We start from the raw sequence: 6,314 nt of genomic DNA, 5'->3' as shown, positions 1-6,314 counted from the left end.
GGGGGGGGCACGGTTGCCCCCCCCCCCCTCCCAGGTCTCTAACTTTTTGCACTCAGATCAGATTTCTGATAAACGCTTCAATTCTAGGATGTTATAAATGTAAAGCACAGTGGGGTTGACCTCGTTGGCTTCATAGCCAACCTTAAAACATTTAATGTCAGTAACCTAAACCAATCATGTCCCAACACAAATTTTTAATTGACTGAGGTATGTTCATGAGCATGATTATTACTACCACTGAAACAGTATGAACAAATTTTTTTAGCGCAGTTGATCACTCCTCATATGGACGTCTTTACAATGACAACGTCTTTACAATATATATATATATATATATATATATATATATATATATATATATATATATATATATATATATATATATATATATATATATATATATATATATATATATATATATATATATATATATATATATATAGTTGCCTATTTCAATTGAAGTTTTATGTCGATTGCTAATCCGCTTTTGAACCGCCAAATATGAAAAAGTAAACAAAAAGTAAATAAGATCGAATAAACGCTTAAATATAACATGGAATAATTAAGCAAACAAGTAAAACAACTCGAAGACCTGCACCCCCCACCCCCTCCCCACTTGAAGAAAGTTCCGGAGTCCCTGTGCGTCCCTATATAGGCCAGTCGTTGACGATTCTTAATGATGAATGTTTGTCGCTCGATCTTCCCGGTGCGAGGAAGAAGGGACGAAGCGAAATAATAATAATAATAATAATTGCTTTTTGGGAAAGGAAATGGCGCAGTATCTGTCTCATATATCTTTGGACACCTGAGCCGCGCCGTAAGGGAAGGGATATAGGAGGGAGTGAAAGAAGAAATGAAGAATAGGTGCCGTAGCGGAGGGCTCCGAAATAATTTCGACCACCTGGGGATCTTTAACGTGCACTGACATCGCACAGCACACGGGCGCCTTAGCGTTTTTCCTCCATAAAAACGCAGCCGCCGCGGTCGGGTTCGAACCCGGGAACTCCGGATCAGTAGTCCAGCGCCCTAACCACTGAGCCACCGCGGCGGGGCCTCTTTCGTTCCGAAGCGAAAGCCTGATTCTCCATTCTTGACCAACGAATGCCCCGGACAGCGCAGAAACCGCGACGAATTCGCTTTAAAGCAAGCGGAGCGGCTCTGGTTGGTAGACCGGGATCTGCTTGCCGATCAAGTATACATAAAGAACCCCTATGAGTTTCTTTAGTACGCATCAAATACCAATATATAGGGGCCATAAAATTAGTTGCTGATGCTATTTGTCATCTTAAGTGTACGGAAAAACGTGTGCTGAAATAATGATAATTTGTTTTTGGGGAAAGGAAATGGCGCAGTATCTGTCTCATATATCGTTGGACACCTGAACCGCGCCGAAAGGGAAGGGATAAAGGAGTGAGTTAAAGAAGAAAGGAAGAAAGAGGTGCTGTAGTGGAGGACTCCGGAATAATTTCGACCACCGGGGGATCTTTAACGTTTTGCGCTATGCTGGTACTTTTGCGGTCTTCTGCAAAAGACCTGTGGCTGGAGCCTTTGTGGTTGTACGTACATACGCATGAAACTCCTCTAGGAACAAAGCCTTAGCCTTTGGTTTACTACGGAATAGGCACCAAGCCATAAAATTCTCGCGGGTTTGGATATGGTGCTTATCGTGCGGTGGTGGTACTGTTCAAATCTGCCATACCTCTGCTCGATGTAAGCACTGAAAGACTGAAAAAAAAAAATGGGATTGTGTTCCTGGGCCTGCACTCAGCTCTGACTAGTGTTGAACTCAGCTCTCACAATATGGGAATTAGATTTAGTTTTCGAGATCAGTTAACTTTTCTGGGGCAGGCATTTACCCGCCTTTTCTTTTATTTCGCTTTTTCCTGTCAGAGGGACTCTAAAATGGGGAAAATGAGGGATAACGGCATGCGGTGTTCTCGGGCTATGATATATTTCTGCAGCGCGCATGGAAAAAGCTTCTATAGAGTGGGTCAGCCTGGTGAGCGTTGACTTGCGAGAAAACCGAAAAGCTGGGGAGTGAATTGATGTTGCGATCCCGTAGGTGCAGTTTTTGTCACTGAATTTGAAAAAAAACAGCAAAAAGATGTGACGCTGAGCAACAGGAGAGGACTTTGCACTGCAGTGGACATGCTGACATTTATGATGGCTGTCTGCAGCTTGTCAAGAGAAAAAGTTAAAAAAAACGCGAAAGACGTGGAGGTAAGAATAAGCGTTTATCTGAGTCCGAGTCTCGAACACGGTCATTCTGGCACACAGTATAACAACCGATTGAATGGGGAGATGCGTCAGCGAGCCCTTGACATATGCGTGGTTACAAGACGCCCTTTTACTTTTTGTTGGTTTCCGTCTCGCCGCCAGCAGATCTTCCGTTTCTACAGAACGGCTTAAGCCTGTTTCACATGGTGCGACGGGAACGAAAAATTACGGCCCGGTCGCACTGTCGTTGCGACGGTAATCGCAGCCGCCGTTTCACATGACAACGATGAATTCAGTCGGTGCCGTCGGCACCAGCGCCCTAGCGTCGGTGCGGCCTTTCAGTGGCCGAAAATTCTTCGGCTGCAATAAATGTCAAACATCGTGGCAGGCGTTGATTTCGTAATCATGAGTAATAATATTGAGCCGCGATGTATTATTAAGTTCAATAAGACGTTTTCGAGATTTTCCTGTCATGTCGCTGAGGCTCCTATTGGCTGACTACTGTGGCCATCGCTGCGACCGCACCGACGCTGCGACAATGCGACCAACTTGTTGAAAGTCTGTCGCAGTGGCCCTGCGACGAGAACGACGCGCATTTCTGTCGCACACCGGCAGAAATCGCACTGCGCTGCGGCAACAATCGCATCATGTGAAACGGCATTTAGCCGCGAGTTCGCACCTGTCGTACAAGTCCGCTTTTCGCTGAACCGGACACCTTTGCCGCTTTCCCCATCAGGCTGAAGGCGCTGCCCGCTTTACCACGTCCGGCAGGCTTGGACTGGGCGGACTTTGCCCAACATTCGAAACGGGTGGCAGAAAGCCTGCTGGAACGAGATACCCACCTGACGTGGCGAATCTTTCTTTGTCTCTTCGGCTCCGCAAGCCGCAAAAAGAAAAGCGGGCGCCATATCTGCTTTGGCCAGCAGTCGGGCCGACGCGACCAGCAACGCACGCGCACTTCCTTCCGCACGGCCCTGAGCAAGATCGACACAAATCGAGCTCTGTCAGTCCGAGTCAGCCTGAGCGAGGCGCCCGTGTCCGCGCGCATTTATTTCTCTCTCTCTCTCTTTTGCCACAAGCAGCACTGATGCAGTCGCTGCTATCCCGCCGTCAACACTACTCCGTCGCTGAAGCGGTGACCTTACAATATTCACTACTTTTTTTCGACATGCCGACAATCTATTCAAAGATACAAAAAAAAAAATGGGCTGGCAGAATCTCGCATTCTCCTGTGAGCCTTTGGAAGCTACCTCGAAGGACCTGTCGTGGTGGACGTATATTTGGCGTCGGCTGCTGACGAATCTCTGACGCTGAGGCCAAATTCGTGAACAATAGTCTGCAACTAAACACGCGTAAAACAAAGTTCATACTTCAAACCCAGTCAACAAAGTTACTAAAGAAATCCTCACACTTAAATTCAGAATGGAACACATTGAACAGGTACATTTTCAGAAATTTCTAGGTGTCTGGTTCAGCGAAGATCTATTCTGGACTCCACATATTAATCACCTTCTAACTGATCTTTCCCGTGCTGTGGGCTGTATGAGCCGTATAGCTCCACTTATCCCTGTCCGGCTGAAAAAGACTATATTATACGTTATTTTCCTCACGGCTACTTTACGCAATATTAGTGTGGGGCACTACGACTAAAGGAAATTACGACAGGCTGCTCGTACTGCAAAAACGCGTTCTACGTCTATTTGAGAATTATAGAGGTAGAATACGTGACCTACCAATCCAGGCCACTCTTCTTAAGACATGATATATTACCGGCCAACAAAGTGTATTACTCTAAACTGATGCAATTAATCCATAAAAAAAACTTTACACTAGATTTACAGATATATCGCCACACTATAGCTTTCGAAACCATACACATAAAACAAGAAAAGTGAGAACAAATTATGGGAGACAGGATGTTGATTATCAAGCAACAAAGTTATTTAACCATCATGAGTCCTACATTGATATTACGCTACCATTTAAGCCCTTCAAATTACAGTACAAAGCATTCCTAATGATTACTCATATCTTATGTATATAGCTGCACTCACATGCCCATGCAAATCACCACTCTTGCGAAAAGTTTTTTTTTTCATGTTTCTGTTAACATGTTATCCAGCGGTTTCTTTTTCTCGCCAGTGTGTTGTCGCGGATCCTCTGATGTGCTTTCGAACGTTGCGTTAATCGACAGCCAGCATTTTATGTTCATATGTACTTTATATTTCATGTCTATGTGTACACCGTTTCATCAGGAGAAATCCCTGCAAATGTATTGAAGTCTTGCCTGCTCCGAACTAAAGATGGGAGTCGAGGCCTTGTCAGGCTCCATGCCTTTTTCCTCGTCTTCCACTTTCAACTGAAAGGAAATAAAATGGTCTGAATCTGAAACTCTGATGAGGAAGCCGTGTCCCGACGCTCAGGAGAACGGATGTTGTGCCCTCCTCGCCGCCAGCGCAGTCCCTCCGCAGAGGCGCATCTAAACATCTCCGCCTTTCGCTCTGCTTCAAAGTGGCGATGATTAACTGCTTCACCCAATGCAGTGACGACTGGTGCAGCACACGTACACACACTGAGAGGCCACTCGTGTCTCATTACCTCGCATGTACGGAAACGCCCTCTGTGAAGTACCGCATTGAAAGTGTGAACGCCCTTGAGGGGCAGTTAGCTTCAACAAAACCAAGATGGAGGCACGATGGCTCTTAGAAGTGAGGCCTTTCATTATCGTCGCTCCCAAGTTGAGGTCCGCAGACCCTGCTCGAAGGGTTGGTGGGGAAGCAGCAGGCAGAGCGTCGAGGAGCACTAGTAGTTCATTTTGCGTAGTTACAGTTAGAAGGGAAGCACCCAAAATCAATCCGTCCAGCTCTATTTAACAAGCCCATGATCGCCATATTCCTATAGCTGGCGAAGCTGACTATTGATCTGTGTTCAGTGGTCAGCGGGGCCCCACCACATCAAACGTCACTAAACACATCCCCGCCGTTCTTTTGGTGTTGAGGCAGGAAGGTTGATGTTGAGGGAGGAATGGGTGGAGTTGTCACTGCCACGAGCTACCGTTGTTCCCGCAGCAACGTTGCCTTGTCAGGAGGTTTTTTTTTTTTACTTGAGGGCTCTAGGCACCAAGGGGGAACTGCATATGGTACGACGGGCAACGCCGCCGTCATCCATCTGCAACGTGGCGGTTGGAGCACGTCGACTTGGTCGTGTCCGCCCCTCATCACTCGCCGCCGAATACGGAGTTTATGCATCCTTCCGTCTTTTTACTAGCTGGAAAAGGAGGCCGCCGCGACATAGCACTATTTCTCGGACCTGACGAACAGACAGGCAGACGGGCGGCAGTCTTAACTGCCAGTTTTCTTCTTTAAACCCATAAACCAAACCCCATTTAACTACCCTCTTATATAATATAATTGGTTTTTGGGATAAGGAAATGGCGCAGTATCTGTCTCATATATCGTCGGACACCTGAACCGCGCCGTAAGGGAACGGATAAAGGAGGGAGTGAAAGAAGAAAGGAAGAGAGAGGTGCCGTAGTGTAGGGCTCCGGAATAATTTCGATCACCTGGGGATGTTTAACGTGCACTGACATCGCACAGCACACGGGCGCCTTAGCGTTTTTCCTCCATAAAAACGCAGCCGCCGCGCAACTATACCCTCTTGCCCGTCTCCATTTTCAAGGCAAGGAGCACCGTGCTAATCCTGCAACATCGATCTTACCTCAATGGGCCAGCGCAGCTTTCGCCTGGGCCTCCCGGTACCCCAAGGATGGCGTTTCCTGTCTCTTTCCCTTGACCTTGCTGCTTCGTCATGTCTTGTATTGCCCCGAAACTAAATCTTCCATACCTGCGCGCGTCTACCTCGGACGCTCTAACAGCTGGGCGCCCCACACCAGCTGTTGTGTGCAAAGTGCGGCGCGCGTGTGACCATTGACTGCCGAGTTTCCCGTCATCAGCACACGCGCGCCGCGAAGACAACTGACTTTTTGACTGTTTGTGTAAATAATGTATATAGTATATTTATTTTGTATTTATAGTGTTCACTTTTATTGTTTTTATGCAGTGTATATCTATTTTATGTAGTGCACTATTTACCTCCCC

General features: G+C 46.7%; 1 non-coding gene across 1 annotated transcript; it reads right to left on the bottom strand.

Moving 5' to 3' along the window:
* Positions 1 to 976: 976 nt before the first annotated feature.
* Positions 977 to 1,048, bottom strand: TRNAS-ACU (transfer RNA serine (anticodon ACU)). The gene has a single exon. It is a non-coding gene; the product is annotated as a tRNA-Ser (tRNA).
* Between the last annotated feature and the right edge of the window lie 5,266 nt (positions 1,049 to 6,314).

This window comes from Amblyomma americanum, chromosome 3, assembly GCF_052857255.1.
Source record: "Amblyomma americanum isolate KBUSLIRL-KWMA chromosome 3, ASM5285725v1, whole genome shotgun sequence".
Classification (NCBI taxonomy): Eukaryota; Metazoa; Arthropoda; class Arachnida; order Ixodida; family Ixodidae; genus Amblyomma; species Amblyomma americanum.
Note: the sequence above shows the minus strand (reverse complement) of the source record. Positions and strands in the feature narration are given on the sequence as shown.